The sequence below is a fragment of the Zea mays genome, chromosome 2 (genome assembly GCF_902167145.1).
Source record: "Zea mays cultivar B73 chromosome 2, Zm-B73-REFERENCE-NAM-5.0, whole genome shotgun sequence".
Taxonomy (NCBI): domain Eukaryota; kingdom Viridiplantae; phylum Streptophyta; class Magnoliopsida; order Poales; family Poaceae; genus Zea; species Zea mays.
The window spans coordinates 38,974,289-38,996,654 of record NC_050097.1 but is presented as its reverse complement, the minus strand read 5'-3'; positions in this window follow the sequence as shown (position 1 = coordinate 38,996,654).

The window sequence follows — 22,366 nt, the reverse complement described above, 5'->3', positions numbered from 1 at the left end:
ATATGTACTCTGAAAATAGTCTGAGCCTTTTCGAATGCATGGGTGGTAATTGTTAGCTATATAAAAATTGCTAATTGATTTAACTGGTTAACTAGTAATTCGATAAATATTACTTGATTTTAGTTGGATTGAACTAGCTAAGATCGTGCTCAATAAATCGTGCATATGTCCGTGCAAAACACTATTTTAACACTACACAATTTACAAGGTGGAATTTAAAATATATGATAGGATAGGGAGTCGGCTATAGATAGTAAGCTAAATTATTAGCAGATGGCTTTTAGATGTGTACCGCTGAACAATTAACTGGTTGTTGATATCTCTAGCTAGTTTTAACAACTATTATCATTAGTGTATTAGCCTTGGACCTCGGCTACGCATCTATCGTTAACACCGCTTTATGTGATTGGGCGATTGTAATAGCCAGATTTATTTATAGATATAATTATGTCACTAGTTCCAAAGGAAAGTTTTATGGAATAGATGAAAATCTGTTATTATCACACCAGTTGTCACTGCTCATATCGGTAGTAATGTATCACGATCCAAATATTATAACATCAACTAAGTTCATCATACAACATAGGTACATGCTCGTGCGTTGTCACGAGGCGGAGGAGCATGGGGAACGATGCCTAGGCTGCAAATATAATTATTGTTTATTTCAAAATACTAAGATACATATGGTCTCTTGGTTAGCTCTAAATTTCTAGAGCATAAGGGCGTGAATTTGAGGGCTCGCTTTACACTATTTTTTGCGGACGCTGGTCGTGGGAAGGATGAAGTCGTAGTAGCAGCCCATATTAGGTTCTTACTAGAAAAAAATAGATAGATAGATTAAGTATAGATATATATAAATAATTTATCTAGAAACAAATCAATTTCTATCAATTTTAGAAGGTTAAATGGTCCACCAAAAAATTATTTTTCTCAAATTCTCCTAGCATTTAGTGCACCCTCTTAATCCATTGTCTGCACCCCTTTTAATCATTGTTGAGTTTCTGTGGTTAGAAGTGTGTAGTAAATATTATAACGTGCTTTTAGAACCATCTTCAGTTGATGAATACTTCAGTCGAGTAAAAGTAGTATGATCTTTTCTCTGTCATACTAATATATTCTAAAATTAAAAATGAAATACTAAAGCAAAATGGCATTTTAAAGAAAGAACAAGATTACAACATATTAACTCAAGATAACTTGGTGATCTGATACTTGCAGATAAGGAAGAAATGAATCTCAACATGAGCACTCCGATCAAACGATGTTCTTTTACTGCAATGAAGGTTCGACATTGTTCACAACCATTACCATCCAAACCCAAGCAACCGAAACCTATTTTAGGCTTACTGCTCCAATTATATACAGACAAAACCGGACAATACCAAGCTGGAGACGTCACAAATCGACTGCTTCAAACAATGGACATGGGAGACACCCCAAATTAAGAGGAAGAAGAAAAGAAAGTCCAGAAACAACAGCCATACAGGTCATAAGTCTAATAACATTGGTGACCTCAAATCTCCAACAAAATAACAAATTAGCAACGAACTGGCACTACCAAACCTGAGTAGCTCACTGCATCCGCCATACATGGACAATGTCATTGCCATCATCGACCTGCTTCAACTCCCTAGATTGAGCGCCCAGGGTTCATTGCTGAGGATCCGTGCTCTTCTAAGCCTCCTCCAACGGCAAGGGCATCGCGGCTGAGATCTGGAGATGGGGGTTGATGGCTGGTCGGGCTAGGGGACACGAGGGCTCCTCCACAACCGGCCACACTACAACTGCGCGGCTAGACGGTGAGGCGGGGGCATGGCGGCTGGGGCAGCTGTAACATACGAGTGATGCATCTAGCATGGCGGTCGGGAATGGAGAACACTAATGGTAGGCGCTGATGGAGGCCGGGATTGGAGATCATGGATTCGAGGCAGGGCATGGCCTGTAGCGGCAACCGAGAACAGGCTTCCCCAAGATTGGAGAACGATATGGTAGGCGCTGGTGGCAGGCGCTGATGGCGGTCGGGATTGGAGATCTTGGATCCGAGGCAGGGCATGGCCTGTAGCGGCAACCGAGAACGGGCTTCCCTAGGATTGGAGAAAAATTATGGTAGGCGTTGGCGGGGGCGCTGATGGCAGCCGAGATTGGAGGCGCTGGCGGCGGGCGGGATTGGAGATCCCGGATTCGAGGTGGAGGCGAGGTGTTGGTGGATGACATCCGCATGATTGCTCTGCGGGGGAGGCGAGATGTGGCGATGGGGCCAGTATGCCAGTGATAGGGAGGCAGAGGCATGGACGCGCTGGGCGCCCACAGTCCATGCTTAATTAGTAGTAGAGATTGAAAGGGAAATAGGCTCACACCTTTTCCTAAATGATTTTGGTGGTTGAATTGCCCAATACAAGAGCTAGTGCATTCAATACAATACACAAATAGAGTGAATCAAAATCTCTCCAAGTCCCAATTCCACTCAAAGCATTAGTGACTAGAAGAGAGAGTTTTGTTGTGTTCTTTTGAGCTCTTGTGCTTGGATCGCTTTTCTTCTTCCTCTATTCTTGCTTCCAAGTTCTTTTTAATCAAAGCAAGAGACACCAATTGTGTGGTGGTCCTTGCGGGGACTAAGTGTCCCAATTGATTGAGAAGAGAAGCTCACTCGGTCTAGGTGATCGTTTGAGAGAGGGAAAGGGTTGAAAGAGACCCAGTCTTTGTGACCACCTCAACGGGGAGTAGGTTTGCAAGAACCGAACCTCAGTAAAACAAATCACCGTGTCATCCGCTCTTATTCGCTTGTGATTTGTTTTGCGCCCTCTCTTTCGGACTCGATTATATTTCTAACGCTAACCCTGGCTTGTAGTTGTGCTTAAACTTTATAAATTTCAGATTTGCCTATTCACCCCCCCCCCCCTCTAGGCGACTTTCAATTGGTATCAAAGCCCGGTACTTCATTATGAGCCTAACCGCTCGAAGTGATGTCGGGAGCTCATGCCAAGAACGAGATGGTGAATGACGAGAAGCCCACCACAAGCCACAGGAAGGCTCCATCGGGGGAGTCCGGCAACAAGAAGAGGGAGGAATCACCTCCCCGCGTCAAATCGCACCGGAGTGGCGACAAGAAGAAGAAAATGAAGAAAGTGGTCTACTACAAGACCGATTCTTCGTCGCCTTCCACCTCCGGCTCCAACACGCCGTCTGTCACTTCTAAGCGCCATGAGTGCAAGAAGTTTAGTAAGATCCCGTTACGCTATCCTCGTATTTCCAAATGCACTCCTTTACTTTCCGTCCCACTAGGCAAACCAGCGGTTTTTGACGGTGAAGATTATTGTATGTAGAGTGATAAAATGAGGCACCATCTAACCTCACTCCACGCTAGCATATGGGACATTGTTGAGTTTGGTGCGCAGGAACCATCCGTAGGGGATGAAGGCTATGACTCGGACGAGGTAGCCCAAATCCGGCACTTCAACTCCCAAGCCACTACTATACTCCTCGCCTCTCTAAGTCGAGAGGAGTATAATAAGGTGCAAGGGTTGAAGAGTGCCAAAGAGATTTGGGACGTACTCAAGACCGCACACGAAGGAGACGAGGTGACCAAGATCACCAAGAGGGAAACGATCGAGGGGGAGCTCGGTCGCTTCATGCTTCATCAAGGGGAGGAGCCACAAGCAATGTACAACCGGCTCAAGACCTTGGTGAACCAAGTGCGCAATCTCGGGAGCACCAAATGGGATGACCATGAGATGGTCAAGGTTATTCTTAGATCACTTGTTTTTCTTAATCCTACTCAATTTCAATTAATTCGTGGTGATCCAAGATATAAACTAATGTCTCCTGAGGAAGTGATAGGAAAGTTTGTGAGCTTTGAACTCATGATCAAAGGCTCTAAACAAATAATCGAGCGAGGCACCACCTCCACACCCGAGGTGCAACCCGTTGCCTTCAAAGCAACGGAGGAGAAGAAAGAAGAGTCTACGTCAAGTAGGCTCCCCATCGACGCCTCCAAGCTCGACAATGAGGAGATGGCTTTAATCATCAAAAGCTTTCGCCAAATCCTCAAGCAAAGGAGGGGGAAGGACTACAAGCCCCGCTCCAAGAAAGTTTGCTACAAGTGTGGTAAGCCCGGTCATTTCATAGCAAAATGTCCATTATCTAGTGATAGTGATAGGGGCGACGACAAGAAGGGAAAGAGGAGGGAAAAGAAGAAGTATTACAAGAAGGGCGGCGATGCCCATGTTTGTCGGGAGTGGGACTCCGACGAGAGCTCCACCGACTCCTCCGAGAGGACGCCGCAAACATCGCCATCAACAAGGGTCTCCTCTTCCCCAACGTTGGCCACAAATGCCTCATGGCAAAGGACGGCAAAAAGAAGAAGGTAAAATCTAGAGCTTCCACTAAATATGCAACATAGAGTGATGAGGCTAGCTCTAGTGATGATGAAGATGATTTGCTCACCCTTTTTGCCAACTTAAACATGCAACAAAAAGAAAAGTTGAATGAATTGATTAGTGCTATTCATGAGAAGGATGAACTCTTGGATAGCCAAGAGGACTTCCTTATTAAAGAAAATAAGAAGCATGTTAAAGTTAAAAATGCTTATGCTCAGAAGATAGAAAAATATGAAAAATTAACTAGTGAGCTAAGCACTTGCCATGACACTATTTCCAACCTTAGATTTGAAAATGATAAATTGATTGCTAAGGTTGAGAAAATAAATGTTAGTGATGATTCTCTTGTCAACCTTAGAAATGATAATGCTAATTTGATTGCTAAGATTGACAAATTGAATGCATCTCTCTCTAGCCTTAAAATTGAGAATGAAAAATTAATTGCTAAGGCTAAAGATTTAAATGTTTGCAATGATGTTATTTCCAATCTTAGAAATGAAAATGTAATGTTACATGCTAAGATTGATGAATTAAATGTTTGCAAACCCTCTACATCTACCGTTGAGCATGTTACTATTTGTACTAGATGTAGAGATATTAATGTTGATGCTATTCATGATCACCTAGCTTTAATCAAACAACAAAATGATCACATAGCTCAACTTAGTGCCAAAATTAATGAGCATGACTTAGAAAATAAAAATTTTAAATTTGCTAGAAGCATGCTCTATAGTGGAAGACGCCCTGGCATTAAGGATGGCATTGGCTTCCAAAAGGGAGATAATGTCAAGCTTAATGCCCCTAAGAAATTGTCTAATTTTGTTAAGGGTAAGTTCAGGATAACGAGGGTTACATTTTATATCATGTCGGTTATCCCGAACACAAAATTAGGAGAATTCATTCTAGGAAGTCTCACTCTAGCTCTCATCATGCTTTTATGTATAAGAGTGAGGCATCTAGTTCTAGGCAATCCACTCATGTTAAATTGCCTAAGAAGAAAACTCATATTGCATCAAATGAACCTAATATTTCATTTAAGACTTTTGATGCATCATATGTTTTAACTAACAAAGCAGGCAAAGTAGTTGCCAAATATGTTGGGGGCAAACACAAGGGGTCAAAGACTTGTGTTTGGGTACCCAAGGTGCTTGTTTCTAATGTGAAAGGACCCAAGAACGGTTGGGTACGTAAGAACAAGGCCTAAACATGTTTTGTAGGTTTATGCATCCGGGGGCTCAAGTTGGATAATTGATAGCGGGTGCACAAACCACATGACTGGGGAGAAAAGGATGTTCTCCTCCTACGTGAAAAACCATGATCCCCAAAGAGCTATCACATTCGGAGATGGAAATCAAGGTTTGGTCAAAGGACTTGGTAAAATTGCTATATCTCCTGACCATTCTATTTCCAATATTTTTCTTGTAGATTCTTTAGACTATAACTTGCTTTCAGTTTCACAATTATGTAAAATGGGCTACAATTGTCTTTTTACGGATATAGGTGTTACTGTCTTTAGAAGAAGTGATGATTCAGTAGCATTTAAGGGAGTGTAAGAGGGTCAGCTATACTTAGTTGATTTTGATAGAGTTGAACTCGACACTTGCTTAATTGCTAAGACTAACATGGGTTGGCTCTGGCATCGTCGACTAGCTCACGTTGGGATGAAGAATCTTCATAAGCTTCTAAAGGGAGAACACATTTTGGGACTAACAAATGTTCATTTTGAGAAAGACAGGATTTGTAGCGCATGTCAAGCAGGGAAGCAAGTTGGTGTTCATCATCCACACAAGAACATCATGACGACCGACAGGCCACTTGAACTACTCCATATGGACCTATTCGACCCGATTGCTTATATAAGCATCGGCGGGAGTAAGTACTGTCTAGTTATTGTGGATGATTATTCTCGCTTCACTTGGGTGTTCTTTTTGCAGGAAAAATCACAAACCCAAGAAACATTGAAGGGATTCTTGAGACGGGCTCAAAATGAGTTCGGATTGAGAATCAAAAAGATTAGAAGCGACAACGGGACAGAGTTCAAGAACTCACAAATAGAAGGCTTCCTTGAGGATGAGGGCATCAAGCATGAGTTCTCTTCTCCCTACATGCCACAACAAAATGGTGTAGTGGAGAGGAAGAATATAACTCTACTTGACATGGCGAGGATCATGCTTGATGAGTACAAGACTTCGGACCGGTTTTGGGTGGAAGCAATCAACACCGCTTGCTACGCCATCAACCGTCTCTACCTTCACCGAATCCTCAAGAAGACATCCTATGAACTCCTCACCGAGCAAGTTGATCTTGATGAGCTAGATGATGGAGAGGCTCCGTGCATCGCGCTAAGGAACATGTCCATTGGGGATGTGTGTCCTAAGGAATTCGAAGAGCCTCCACATGCACAAGATTAACCATCATCTTTAAATCAAGCATCTCCACCAACCCAAGATGAGGATCAAGCTCAAGATGATGAAAATGAAGATCAAGAGGAGGACAATGATCAAGGGGGAGATGCCAATGATCAAGACAAGGAAGATGATGAGGATCCAAGACCGTCACACCCAAGAGTCCACCAAGCAATACAACGAGATCACCCCGTGAACACTATCCTCGGCGATATTCAAAAGGGGGTAACCACTCGATATCGTGTTGCTCATTTTTGTGAACATTACTCCTTTGTGTCTTCTATTGAGCCATACAGGGTGGAAGACGCATTAAGGGATTCAGATTGGGTGTTGGCAATGCAAGAGGAATTCAACAACTTCACAAGGAATGAGGTATGGCATCTTGTTCCTCGTCCTAACCAGAATGTTGTAGGAACCAAGTGGGTCTTCCGCAACAAGCAAGATGAGCATGGTGTGGTGACTAGGAATAAAGCTCGACTTGTGGCCAAGGGATACTCCCAAGTCGAAGGTTTGGATTTCGGTGAAACTTATGCACCCGTAGCTAGGCTTGAGTCAATTCGTATATTACTTGCCTATGCTACTTACCATGGCTTTAAGCTCTATCAAATGGATGTGAAAAGTGCCTTCCTCAATGGACCAATCAAGGAGGAGGTCTATGTTGAGCAACCTCCCGGCTTTGAAGATAGTGAGTACCCTAATCATGTCTATAAACTCTCTAAGGCGCTTTATAGGCTCAAGCAAGCCCCAAGAGCATGGTATGAATGCCTAAGAGATTTTCTTATAGCTAATGGATTCAAAGTCGGAAAAGCCGATCCTACTCTCTTTACTAAAACAATTGCAAATGATTTGTTTGTATGCCAAATTTATGTTGATGATATTATATTTGGGTCTACTAATAAATCTACTTGTGAAGAGTTTAGTAGGATCATGGTTCAAAAATTCGAGATGTCTATGATGGGGGAGTTGAAGTACTTCTTAGGATTTCAAGTGAAGCAACTCCAAGAGGGCACCTTCATCAGCCAAACTAAGTACATTCAAGATATACTCACCAAGTTTGGAATGAAGGATGCCAAGCCCATCAAGACACCCATGGGAACTAATGGGCATCTCGACCTCGACACAGGAGGTAAATCCGTAGATCAAAAGGTATATCGGTCGATGATAGGATCTTTACTCTATTTATGTGCATCTCGACCGGATATTATGCTTTCCGTATGCATGTGTGCAAGATTCTAAGCCGATCCTAAGGAAGTTCACCTTAGAGCCGTAAAACGAATCTTGAGATATTTAGTTCATACTCCTAAGTTTGGTCTTTGGTACCCCAAGGGATCCACTTTTGATTTAATTGGATATTCAGATGCTGATTGGGCAGGGTGTAAGATTGATAGAAAGAGCACATCAGGGACTTGTCAGTTCTTGGGAGGATCCCTGGTATCTTGGGCTTCAAAGAAGCAAAATTCAGTAGCTCTTTCTACCGCCGAAGCCGAGTACATTGACGCAAGCCATTGTTGCGCGCAATTGCTTTGGATGAGGCAAACCCTTAGGGACTATGGTTACAAATTAACCAAAGTCCCTCTCCTATGTGATAATGAGAGTGCAATCCGCATGACGGATAATCCCGTTGAGCACAGCCGCACTAAGCACATAGCCATTCGGTATCACTTTTTGAGGGATCACCAACAACGGGAGGATATCGAGATTATGTTAGCACCAAAGAACAATTAGCCGATATCTTTACCAAGCCATTAGATGAGAAAACCTTTACCAAACTTAGGCATGAGCTAAACATTCTTGATTCTAGGAACTTTGATTGATATTTTGCACACATAGCTCATTTATATATCTTTGATCATATCTCTTTCATGTGCTATGACTAATGTGGTTTTCAAGAGTATTTCATGCTAAGTCATAGATTGAAAGGGAAATAGAGTCCTCGGCGAAGACAAGGCTTCCACTCCACTCCATCGAATTATTCATCCTTCGCCGTCACTCCACACCGCTCTCCAATGTGGTATAATCTTCACTCATATATTGTTTGCCATAGGGAGAGAAAGTAATTGGAAGGGCTTCCATTTCACTCACAAATATCCGTTTTTGGCGATTCATGTCAAAGGGGGAGAAAGTATTAGCCCAAAGCAAAAGGACCGCACCACCACCAATTTCAAAAATGTAGTCTTTCAATTTGTATTAAAAGAAGTTTTCAATTGGTATCTTATTTTTGATAAAATTTCAAATTGGTATGACCTCTTTCAAAATTCATATCTAAAACCCTCTTGAACACTAAGAGGAGAATTTCATTAAGGGGGAGTTTTGTTTAGTCAAAGAAAAAGCATTTGAAACAGGGGGAGAAAAATTCAAATCTTGAAAATTATTCTCAAAATCTTATTCATATACCTTTGACTATTTGCAAAAGGCTTTGAAAAGAATTTCCAAAAGAGTTTACAAAAACAAAACAAGTGGTGCAAGCGTGGTCCAAAATGTTAAATTAAAAAGAAAGCATCCATGCATATCCTATGAAATGTAAATTGGTTTAATTACAAGTAACCTTTGCACTTACCTTATGCAAACTAGTTCAATTCTGCACTTATATTTGCTTTGGTTTGTGTTGGCATCAATCACCAAAAAGGGGGAGATTGAAAGGGAAATAGGCTCACACTTTTTCCTAAATGATTTTGGTGGTTGAATTGCCCAACACAAATAATTGGACTAACTAGTTTGCTCTAGATTATAAGTTCTACAGGTGCTAAAGATTCAACACAAACCAATAAAAAGTCCAAGAAAGGGTTCAAATAAAAAGAGCAAAAGACAACCGAAGGCTGCCCTGGTCTGGCGCACCGAACTGTCCGGAGTGCCACCGGACAGTGTCCAGTGCACCAGGGAGATCAACTCCAAACTTGTCACCTTCCGGTTTCTGGAATTGCCTTCCGCTATAATTCACCGGACTGTCCGGTGTGGCACCGGACTGTCTGGTGTGCCAAGCGGAGTAACGGCTACAGCGCCAACAGTCGACTTCAAAAGTGAACAGTGAACAGTGCCGACTGCGCGTAGAGTCAGAGCAGGCGCCAGATGGCGCACCGAACAGTGAACAGGACCTGTCCGGTGCACCACCGGACTGTCCGGTGGCCCACATGTCAGCAGCTCCAACGGTCGAACCCTAACGGTTGGGTGACGTGGCTGGCGCACCGGACAATGTCCGGTGATGCACCGGACTGTCCGGTGCGCCATTCGACAGCAGCCTTCCCCAACGGCCACTTTGGTGGTTGGGGCTATAAATACCCCCAACCACCAACACTTTAAGGCATCCAAGTTTTCAGCCAACACATTCAATACAAGAGCTAGTGCATTCAATACAAGACATAAATAGAGTGAATCAAAATCTCTCCAAGTCCCAATTCCACTCAAAGCATTAGTGACTAGAAGAGAGAGTTTTGTTGTGTTCTTTTGAGCTCTTGCGCTTGGATCGCTTTTCTTCTTCCTCTATTCTTGCTTCCAAGTTCTTTGTAATCAAAGCAAGAGACACCAATTGTGTGGTGGTCCTTGCAGGGACTAAGTGTCCCAATTGATTGAGAAGAGAAGCTCACTCGGTCTAGGTGACCGTTTGAGAGAGGGAAAGGGTTGAAAGAGACCCGGTCTTTGTGACCACCTCAACGGGGAGTAGGTTTGCAAGAACCGAACCTCGGTAAAACAAATCACCGTGTCATCCGCTGTTATTCGCTTGTGATTTGTTTTGCGCCCTCTCTTTCGGACTCGATTATATTTCTAACACTAACCCCGGCTTGTAGTTGTGCTTAAACTTTATAAATTTCAGATTTGCCTATTCACCCCCCTCTAGGCGACTTTCAGAGATTTTACTCAAACTTAACACACTATTAAAACCACCGATTCAGATGTTGGATAACCCTCTCTCCCTTACTCACTCATTCAATGAACAATATTATTTGAATCATCAATCTCCCTCCCACTCCACTGCGACTTCGCCGCCCCTTCCCCCTCACCTCACTTGCGCCGCCGCCGCCATTGACACCTCCTCTACCATGGATCGTAGCGTTAGTCTATAGTAGCACTTTTAAAAGGTTCTTCTAGTTCTATTTCTATTTCTATGTCGTGTTTACATGGTTTTCAAAAATACATTAGTTTGCATCCAATGTGCTTTTAGAAACAAATCTTTTCAAATAATTTTTTTCCTGGTGATTGCGAAATCTGGATAAAGGATCTTAAAAAGTTGTAGTACCAACTACCGATATGTATCATCCTTACCGCTGATAAAAAAGATGTCATAAAGAGGGGTTTTACACTTCATGTTTATAATTGTTTAGGTTCCACTAGATACTCCTTAGTCCTTATAGACAACATGGAACCAGTGGCGGAGCGCCCAAAAGGGCCCATATCATACCTCACCTCAGCCCAATACCAGACCATATCCTCACGCCTTCCTGCTTGGTCCTTCTCTCTATCGCTGCTCGTTGCTTGCCTATTCCTCTATGGTGCTCTCCAGCTCTCGTGTGTTTGTGCCCTCCTAGCACCCATGAAATTGTGCCCTCCTCACTCTTCCCTCTTCAACATTCCAAACTCCAGCATCGGGCACGCCTCTGCGTTCCATGGGACGGGCATCCACCGATCGCAGACTAGCTCACTAGTGTAGAGCGCATCTATGCGCTCAGCAAGACGCCCCTTTGCCCCATCTCAGCCTATCGCGCTCATCGTCTCGGACCATGTTTACCTGCATATGAGCATCTCCTTTCTAAATTCTAAAGCTTAGATGTTCATTTTGGAATTTGGAGAACGGACACATCTAAAAGTTTTGTTGGATTGTTTCACATGTTAACAATTTCAGTTATTCAGTGCTTGCACCTTTTGGTCCGCCATACCAAAAATATTATCCGTCCTCCGCCACTGCATGGAATTATGCACATGGTAGACTCGCTGAGGAAGCCAGACACATATTACTAAGAGGCTGTGGACATTGTTAACGAGTAATTGCTCCAGTTCTAACTTAACTATTTCATTGCTTTTATTATATCATGGGCTAGGCACCAGTCCTTTTTACGTGCAGGACATGGAGGATCTTTCACAAAAATAGGATCCCACCTAAAAACTTATACTCGAGACAAACTTTTGGGTATGTATGGACGTGCATCCAGTCATCGAACCTCTCTTCGACAAGTAAATTTATTATACGCGTTATGGGCTCCGAACGGTGTGCGAGGTAGGCGCAAGATTTATACTGGTTCGGACAAAACGTCCATACATCCAGTCATCGGCGGCTTGCGCTACCAGCACCATTGATGTTCAAAGCTCATAGTATGGGTTACAAGCGAGTGAGAGAGGGAGGAGAGGCTCCTAAGTCTATTATTTTGGTGGAGGTGGAGTTAAGGGTTACAGAGTGGAGTCCTACCTAAGTCTTGGCTTAGCGGCGAGGCTCCGACCTCTAGGTCCTCGTCGGTGTGTCCTCCTTTTGTTCGTCGGTTCGTCGTCTTCACATTTGGGGTCCGTGTGTTGTTTGTATAGGCGTCTCCTTGTTCGTGTGTCCATTCGCTCGTCTGGGGGCCAACCTCTTCCTTTTATAGGCCAAAGAGGGGATCGCCCAGCGGTGGATTCCTTAGGAAGGAGTCACCGAGCGATGATAAACCAAGCATTCTCCCCTAGTGAAGCCATGTGAGCCTGTGGGCCTCGGGGGTCACATAGTTGTCTCGTATTCTTTATAGCGGATGACACGAGCAGCGTGGAGCCTAAGCGCCATCATTTGAGCTACGTCGACCCCTGGCCTTTGTAGTCTGGGGCTCAGCGCGGCTTGTCATGTTGCGCCCTGCCAGCGGTCTGTGCACTCAGACCTAGTCCTAATATGTCATGAGTGTGCCGCAAGTTGGTGGAGGGCTTAAGCGCCATCATTCGAGAAACGTCGACCCTTGGCCTTCGTAGCCTAGGGCTCAGCGCGACTCGTCATGTTGCGCCCTACCAGCGGTCTGTGCACTCAAACCTAGTCCCAATAGGTCATGAGTGTGTGTCGTAGGTTGGTGGAGGGTGCAGGCCATAAGTGTGTTGCAGTTTGAGGGATTCGTAGGCTATGAATGTGCTGCAGTCCAAGGAGCTCATAGGTCATGAGTGGGAGGCAGGCCGGTGACTCTGGCGTGGCTTGGTGTCAAGCATAGTTAATGCATCTGGTCACTTATGACAGGTCAGTCTCGGGTCGGGTGAGGTATCCACTCGAGTGGTTTCAATTTGGCTCGGCCGACCCCCCTATCTAGTTCTATCATGCCCAACCCTGGGCTCGGTGTCGTGGTGCTCGTTTGAGGACGGGTGCTTTTAGGATAGATGCTATCTTTTCTCCTCCAGCTGCACAGCGGGCCTCAGTTACCATAGACTTTTCTCTAGCGTGCTCACTGGCCGATGGGCCCTTGGGACCAAGAATCTTATCCCTCGACAACTTTATAACCTATTCTCCTATTAGTGTTACTAACTGTTATGGCCGACAGCCTAGAAGCCCTAATAAAATCAGTTAGTTTGTTTGGATGGATAAGTATCAGTAAGTTTGTTTAGATGGATAGGGATAATGAGTTTGTTTAGATAGATAAGGATTTGGTTGGTTAAGATATTAGATAAGGACGGCTGCTATCTCAGTCCTATAAATGTATCCCTTCAATCAATGAAAGATTAAGCAAACAAATCATCTTGCTCGGCTTCTCCTTTTCCTTGTGGCTATTGTTCACCGCGGGTACTGTTCATCTCGTGAATAGTACCACACCCCTTCCAGCCATCAGCCCTAACCCTAGGACAACGGTGCCCAAACAACGTGGTCTAAAGCCTCGCCCTTCTCCTCACCACTCATACTTTCTTAGAAGCCGCAGCTCCACTAAAAATTGCAAGACAACAATTTTTGTGGATACTGAGTTTCTGAATTCATTGACATGTTCGTAGGTAACAAGATGTTTGAAAAACGATGATAAAATACAAGTGAAATCACACATCATATATTTTCTATTAATAATATTATATCTGTTGGGGACTTGTTCTCAAATGCTATGAGTTAAGAACAAGGCAACACAAAATATTAATGGTTAATGTCATTCGTCCTTCGAAGTATTATCTCCCTTAGGATATAATGATCTTCAGACGAAGGTTATGAAGGACGTACCTTCATCATCACAGTGTATATTAATAGAAGTAGAAGCATATGAAACATGAGAAATAACATGAATAATCATATGACACCATTTATATATCTTTATTATATCATCATGAATGAACATGAACAAAATTGAATTACATTTGTACATTCGGTTTCACGGAAGGCAAAAGTCCAAGTGTGACGCACGAGTGAATACATGTCAGCGTGAACAGTACGGGAGTACTGTTCATCTATTTATAGGCACAGAGCACAGCCTATGTAAAATTACATTCATGCCCTTTATGTTTACTATCGACTTAAGGACAATCTATCGAGGACTAGATAGCCTTTTCCTCTTTAAGTCGGTTCCATTTTCTGTTGCTAAGCCGAAGCTTCCCTGCGCGTAGCTTTGGAACTGATTCAACCTTCGTCCCGACCATGTTTTTCATATTGTGTATAGCTTCATTCCGAGTCCGAAGGTTCCTGTACATGTATTATACTTGGGAAACATTGTTAATCGTGTTTTTGAGGACCTTCGGAAGACGAAGGCCCCCAATAATAGCCCCTCACAGTATTAATTTGTTATAACAACGAATTCAGACTGCGACGTGAACGAAGGCCTTAAGCTGAAGGTCCGAAAAAACACCTTCCCTTTGCTAGAATAGCAACAGTCAATGACAGATGGGGCCCACCAAGTTGCAACACACTGGGCGTATAAATATGAACCATAGCGGCAGCATTTGATACGCCATTTCTGCCGTTTGCGTTATTTTCTCAAACTTTTAGCTCTTGCTCATTAGCTCTTGCCTGATTTTCGAGTTTTTAGAGCTTCAGTTTAAAGGCACGTTTGCTCCAAATTTGAAGAGAAGAAGATGAGTGGAGAGAAGAAGATGACTGAAGAGAAGAAAATAACCGAGGAGACAAAGTTGTATGAAGAGAAAAAAGTTGCAGATCCTTTCATCGCTGGATTTTATGAGTCCATGGCAAAAACAAATAGAGAAAATTACTAAGGAGATCATGGAGGGTTTATCCGAAGATTCTGAAGACAGTGATAGTTATGACGTGGAGAGTGGGGATGAAGATTCTAAGGATCGGCCCTGGCGGCCAAGTCATACTATCTTCGAAAAGTCGACTATCAAACAGAGTCATATTGATGCCATGAGGGGGAGGTATTTTCACGACATGTCTATTGTCAGAGTTGGAGGAGATAGAAATGCCCCTGCTCCAGAGGAAAATGAAGTTGTTATTTACCGAAGCTTCTGGAAGGCAGGCCTCCGGTTTCCGCTGAGTAAATTTGTGGTCGAAGTATTAAAGATATTCCAAATCTTTCTTCATCAGATTACCCCTGAAGCTATAATCAGGATGGGGTTATTTGTCTGGGCTGTAAGGGGCCAGGGGCTGGAGCCGAGCGCAAAGTGCTTTTGCAGCATGCACGACAGCACGAGCTTTTATATGAGACGAAGGCTATTGGCAAAGAACAATACCACAACAACTTCGGTTGTTACGGGTTCATTGCCCGTTCTAATGCAAGCCACCCGGTGCCAACATTCCGGAAAAGATGGCCCGGGGAATGGATGGAGTGGTTTTACGTTAAAAATGATTTAAAGACAAGGGAAGACGTCAAGGAAATTATCCAGCGCCCCATCTAGTCTCGCTTCGGCCTCCGAAGGCCGAAGGTGGAAATTTATGGCAATGTTGAAGCATGTCAGAAGGCCTTCAGTACTGTGTGTGCCTTCATTGGCACGAGGGATTTAATTCAAGAGCATATAGCCTTCAGGGTATGGCCACTTGTGGAGAGCTAGGATATGCCGAAGGAGACCACTGCCGATTCTAGTGAGGGTGGTCTAGTCCGATTGAAGTATACCTTCAGATTTAGGGAGAAGTTTGATGAGCCAGACGATGACTGGTTGAAATGTATTGAAGCTACCAGTGACGAGCTAGTTGGAACATATTCGAAGGCCGAAGATGATGCCTTGTCCGCAGCCTTCGGGGACCGGGGAAAAAAGATTGAATAGAGTATTCGATGCAATAAGCTTCGTATACCCTGATTATCACTACCCGCTGCGAAGGCAAGGGAAAAAGAGAAAAGTTGTTGCTTCGGCCACCACTGATGTGCCGAAGGGCAAAAAAGTGAAGGTTATGACCCACCGGCCGTGGTATATTGAACTGGCTGTAGTGCCTGAATTTGGCGAAGGGGCCTCTTCAACTGTCGAAGCACGACAAGCTGCCCCGATTGTGTAGAACGTTGAAGAGCCGACTATAATGCTAAAGGTATCTACAGTCGGGCCAGCCGAAGCTAAGAATGATAAAGTCGAAGAGCCACAGGTGGAAAAAATAGAGAAAATACCTGAAATTCTGAGCCCACCAGCTGAGGCAAAATTGCCAAAGGTGCAAAAGGCTCCTGCCGCAACTCCCAAGAGGAGGAGAATGGCCAGCGTGTTGGACGCTGTCTTGAAGACCACAAAGGCCTTGAGCCCTGGACTTACTAAGAAAAATGCTGAAGCTGCCAAAGTCCAAGATGAGGCCGAAGCTGGGTCTTCAGCGCCCATTGAGGCGAAGGCTGTCGCGCCTGAAGACAAAGCTGATCAGCAAACTTCGGATACCAGCATGGCAGAAAAAGCAAAATCCCCTGCCCTCGAAGCCCCAACCGAAGATGTTGATTACATTTATCGACATGCTTCGGGGAAGAATTATACGAAGAAGAAATCCTTGAAGCCAGACACTATGCCCAAAAATTAAAATATCCGAAGGGAGCTCTAGTGTTTAACAGCACTGACGAAGATGATTTCCTATACTGCCTCCCAGACAACAAAGAAATATCTGTTTGCCGGGAAATAGCTAAGAGTATGGGATTTCCTAAGCTTGAAGAAGGCCTTTCGGTCTTATCGAAGGATGATCTTGCTGATAGTCTTGCGTACAACAGTATAAAGGTATAGAAGTTAACTTTGAAGTTGAAAAATGAAGTACTTTATTGCCATGCTCAATCCTTTCTTCTTCTTTGCAGGGCTTAATTCTTAGTAATGCCTTGAGGGCACAGAAGAGCGTCGAAGACGAAGGCTATACAGTGGCTCTTAACAACCTTCGCTCAGAGGTGATTGAACTGAGAAATGAAGGTCTAAAAAAGACAAAATTTTGATTTCATTGATGAACAAAGTAAAAGAAGACAAAGTTAATTACAATGCTCAGGCCGAAGCCCAGAAAACCGAGATTGAAGACCTTCGGAGACAACTGGCCGAAGCTAAGGAGAACTGCGCGCTCGCACAGGCTAACCAGGAGATTAGTGAATATTGGAAGAATAAATTAGAGAAAAATGTTAAAGAACTTCGCGAATCCAAGGAGAAGTGTTTTGAAAAATCCTTGGATTGCGTGAAAAAAAAATTAAAAACTAGCTTCTCCAAAGTGGGTGTCTATCCTTCTGAAGAAAATTTTATCCGAGGCGACCCCGAGGGCGTTATTGAATGGATAAGTGGAGAAGTCGAAGCCTTCGAGGAAATCTTAAATGATCGCGGGAATATTTGCGCGTTTTTCGGCACGCGGGGAATCTCAACTATTCTGGAGAAAGCCGGATGTGATCACGTTAAGGCTATAGCCCAGACCGAAGCTGCCATCTCCATAGAGGATACGAAGGATCCTTCAGCCAAAGCAACTTTAATGGGCGGGAAGTTTTATAACGATGTCTGGGTGAATGGTGGTCGCGAGCTGGCCCACGAGATTATAAAAAAGAATGAAAAGGACACCCACGACGCCCGAGCAGAAGCAAAGCAAGCTGAAGAGGCTGCAGAACGCCAAAGGCGTATCGGTATTATTTTTTGGTTTTTTAGCTTCGGTACTTGTTTTGTGGCTTCGAACTAATCAATTTACCTACTTCAGCTGAACTATCCCCGCCACCGGAACCGTACGATCCCCTAGCTGATCCAGAAATGAAGGAAGCACTGGTTATTATAAGCATGGCAGACTACATTATTGACGAAGTCGTCGATAAACTTTTGCACGAAGTTGCGGAAAAAGTCCTTAGAGAAGAATAGATTCTATTGTAACAATATTTTGAAATGCTTGATGTATGGGACAATGGAATGAACATTAAGCTTCTATTGTAACAAAACTATATAACATTTGATGTATGTAACATTAATCGAATATGTAAATTATTGTAACTTATTTCTTTGCGATGCATGAAATTTACACATACCGTTTTTGAGCCTTCGGCGAAAAAACATCTTCCCTTCTTTTCAAGCTTCGTAAAGAAAGAGATCCCTTCTTATGGTAAGTCTGATAAAACTGTATTTTCCGAAGCTTACTTCGTGCCTTAGCACATTTTCATATGGACGAAGCATTTGCCGAAGATTGGCTTCGTATTCGATTCTTGTGCCGTTAATGCAATATGATGTATGATGTAATGTTATGCAAAATGATGTGATGGTATGATGCAAAATGATGAGGATGCCGAAGACACACACACGCGCCCACACTGGAATACAGGACTCTGCATCCCCTTAGGAACGTCTTTTGAGTCTAAGCTCTTCATCCCCTTAGGAACAACTTTTGAGCTTCTTCACCTTCTATTTCGGTGGTATAAGTTCTGCATCCCGTTAGGAACGACTTTTGAACTTCTTCGCCTTCTATTTCGGCGGTATAAGTTCTGCATCCCCTTAGGAGCGACTTTTGAACTTCTTCGCCTTATATTTCGGCGGTATTTGGCTCTGCATTCCCTTTGGAACGACTTTTGAGCAAAAAACTTACACTGTGCTCCCTTAGGAATGACTTTTTGTAGCTTCCTCAATTTTGGCTCTCTGTTCCCTTAGGAATGACTTTTGAGCAAAAAACGTACGCTGCGCTCCCTTAGGAACGACTTTTGTAGCTTCATTTATTTTAGTTCTGCATTCCCTTAGGAACGACTTTTGAGCTTCGTAAATCTGTGAAGAAGATATATTTCATTCTGGTACAGGCAGAATCATTATAAGAAATTAAAACTAAGTTTTCATTGCTTGTTCCTCATACAGAAAGCAAAATGGCGTGAAAAGTAAAAGTATTTCAGAAGTAGGATATTGCTCAGTATATGTGCTTTGATTATGGTACAGTGTTGTTGACCGTATGAGCTTCGGACTCCTCCCTGAAGTCACATTGCTGTTGTGGGTGTTGTCGCCCTTCTGGCTGCTGGCTTCGGGTATAAGTAGGTTGCAATGGTGGTAGCGGTGGGAGCTGAGGCCAAGAAGCTTGTGAATGGCTTGCTGAAGCAACAGAAGCTGCAGGTTGATTGCCCACATATTCTGGTATGTAGGGAGAGTGGCACGAAGCAGTATGTAAGACCTGCTTCGGCTGATTCTGCCGGGCTTCTGCTTCGGCAATCTCTTTTTGCTTCTGAATGGTGATCTGACACGTTTTTGTAGTGTGGCCCTTGTCTTCACCACAGAATAAGCAATAGATTTTCCTGGGCTGATCCCCATATCTTCCTCCGAAGCCCCTGCCGCCTCGGCCCCTTGGAGCTGGTGGCCTGAAGGAGCTTTGCTGCTGTCCTGAAGACTGTGAGTTGTGTTGTGGCCTCTGAAACTGGCCTCCTTTTGTCATCGTTCTGACTGGAGCTATGGATTGATCTGACATGCCTAGGGTGGATTCTTCCTCCGAAGCCCCTAGTCATCTCAGAAAATCTGTAAGCTTCCTCCCTTCTTTGGCGGAAGTCATTGTCAGCCTGGATGTACTCATCCATTTTCTGAAGCAGCTTCTCCAGAGTTTGGGGGGTTTCCTGGCGAAGTATTGAGTCGTAGGCCCTGGCCAAAGACCTTTGGTCATGGCCTCAATGACGATTTCATTGGGCACCGTAGGCGCTTGTGCTCTCAGGCGCAAGAACCTTCGGACATATGCCTGAAGGTACTCCTCATGGTCTTGAGTGCATTGGAACAAGGTCTGAGCAGTGACTGGCTTCGTCTGAAACCCTTGAAAATTGGTGACCAGCATGTCCTTAAGCTTCTGCCATGACGTGATTGTCCCTAGCCAGAGAAAAGAGTATCATGTCTAGGCCACACTTCGGACTGCCATGACGAAGGACTTCGCCATGACTGCGGTATTGCCCCCATACAAAGATATAGTTGCTTCGTAGCTCATCAGAAACTGCTTCGGATCTGAGTGCCCATCATACATGGGGAGCTGAGGTGGCTTGTATGATGGGGGTCGTGGGGTAGCCTGCAATTCTGCTGATAGAGGAGAAGCATCATCAAAAGCAAAATTTTCATGATAGAAATCGTCATACCAATCATCATCATTGTAGGAATTGTCCTAACAAAGCTCTCTTTGTGGAGGTCTTCGGTCCTGGTCATCTTGAGTAAGATGATGTATTTCTTCAGCGGCTTCATCGATATTCTTCTGTAGATCGAAAAGACGAAGCATTTTCTCTCTCTTCCTTTCGACCTGTTGATGGATAGCTTCGAGATCCCTTATCTCTTGATCCAGCTCCTCCTCCTGGGGTGTTGGACTTGTAGCCTTCCTCTTTTGAGTTCGAGCTTCGCGCAGTGTGTCATGGTTGACGTCCAGTGGCTGCAGTGCAGCCCCTAGCCCTGAAGAAGTTTTCTTCGGCGGCATGACGAAGGTCACGGCTTGCCGAAGGTGGTCGATTGAGTTCACCGGAGGTGGGTGCCAATGTTGGGGACTTGTTCTCAAATGCTATGAGTTAAGAACAAGGCAACACAAAACATTAATGGTTAATGTCCTTCGTCCTTCGAAGCATTATCTCTCTTAGGATATAATGATCTTCAGACGAAGGTTATGAATGACGTACCTTCATCATCATATTGTATATTAATGGAAGTAGAAGCATATGAAACATGAGAAATAACATGAATAATCATATGACACCATTTATATATATTTATTATATCATCATGAATGAACATGAACAATACTGAATTACATTTGTACATTCGGTTTCACGGAAGGCAAAAGTCCAAGTGTGACACACGAGTGAATACAAGTCAGCGTGAACAGTACGGAAGTACTGTTCATCTATTTATAGGCACAGGGCACAGCCTTTGTAAAATTACATTCATGCCCTTTATGTTTACTATCGACTTAAGGACAATCTATCGAGGACTAGATAGCCTTTTTCTCTTTAAGTTGGTTCCGTTTTCTGTTGCTCAGCCGAAGCTTCCCTGCGCGTAGCTTCGGAACTGATTCAACCTTCGTCCCGACCATGCTTTTCATATTGTGTATAGGTTCATTCCGAGTCCGAAGATTCCTGTACATGTATTATACTTGGGAAACATTGTTAATCATATTTTTGAGGACCTTCGGAAGACGAAGGCTCCCAACAATATCCAAAAATATTAGATTTACGATATTAATTAATTAGCAAATAACAACTACCGAAAATAAAGAAAGGAGTCTTCCATTTAGATGAGGTCGTGAGAATTCAAGAACAACTCGTAGGGCTCTTATACAGCCTAGTTATCTTCAAAGATAGAGAGTTCCACTGTGACAGAAGAAGTCTTCCATCAAAATCCCAAGTTAGATGAGTTAAAATGTGCAATGTATATCGACGTTCACAGTGGTAATTAGTTGTATGTTTATTTTATAGTAATTTTGTAAATAAAAAAGACCAAGACAATATATAAAATTTTACAGTCTATATGTATTACTATTAATATATAACACTCTTAATATATATGTATAATTCCATCAAATACACGAATTTAAATATGTACTGATATATATTACAAGTGATATAAATATATAAAGTTTATATATATATAAAGCCCTAGGCTTCCGTATATCCTCTTTAGTAGTGCTTTGTATCCATCAACAAATACTAAAGAACATCTTTAATTACTTCTAGTTAAAAGATACATGGGATCGATGGCCTCTGAGCGATTCAAGCGCGCTCGGCTTCCTGCACGCCGACGCGTGTGGTGTGGCATGTGGGCCCGTGTAATACCGCTCGCTGTGTGTGGGCCCCGCACAGTAGCGTGACGCCGTCAGACGAGCACGCACCTGGCTCCATCCGCTCGTCCGCGGCGCGCTTCCCCAGATCCACGTCGCGCTTCTGTCGCGTCCGCGGCGCGCTTCCGCAGATCCGCAGCGCGCTTCTCTCGCGTCCGCGGCCTCCCGTGCGCTGCGGTCAGCGTCACCATCGTCCATGGAGGGGATGGCTCCGTCGGCTCGTACCGATTGATGTCTACTAGAACCGTTGCTAACGGGGACATAGAGCACGGTTTTTCTATAGCCATGTAACCCTTTTTAATGCCAATTTATTATATGGGTACAATCGATACTAAAGACGTGTCCAAAATGTGACTTGGATCTCTACAGTCCCATTATAAAATATGTACAGTTTCGAACCGCTATAAAGAAAACACTAGTACCAGCCATAACCCCTTCGCTCACCGGTTCCACCAAACCAATCCATCTCATGGGCCATGAAGGGAGCACGGCACGCACATGTTCGAGGCATCGTATTCGCGTAAACACACACGGAGCATCTTACTCCGTCGTCG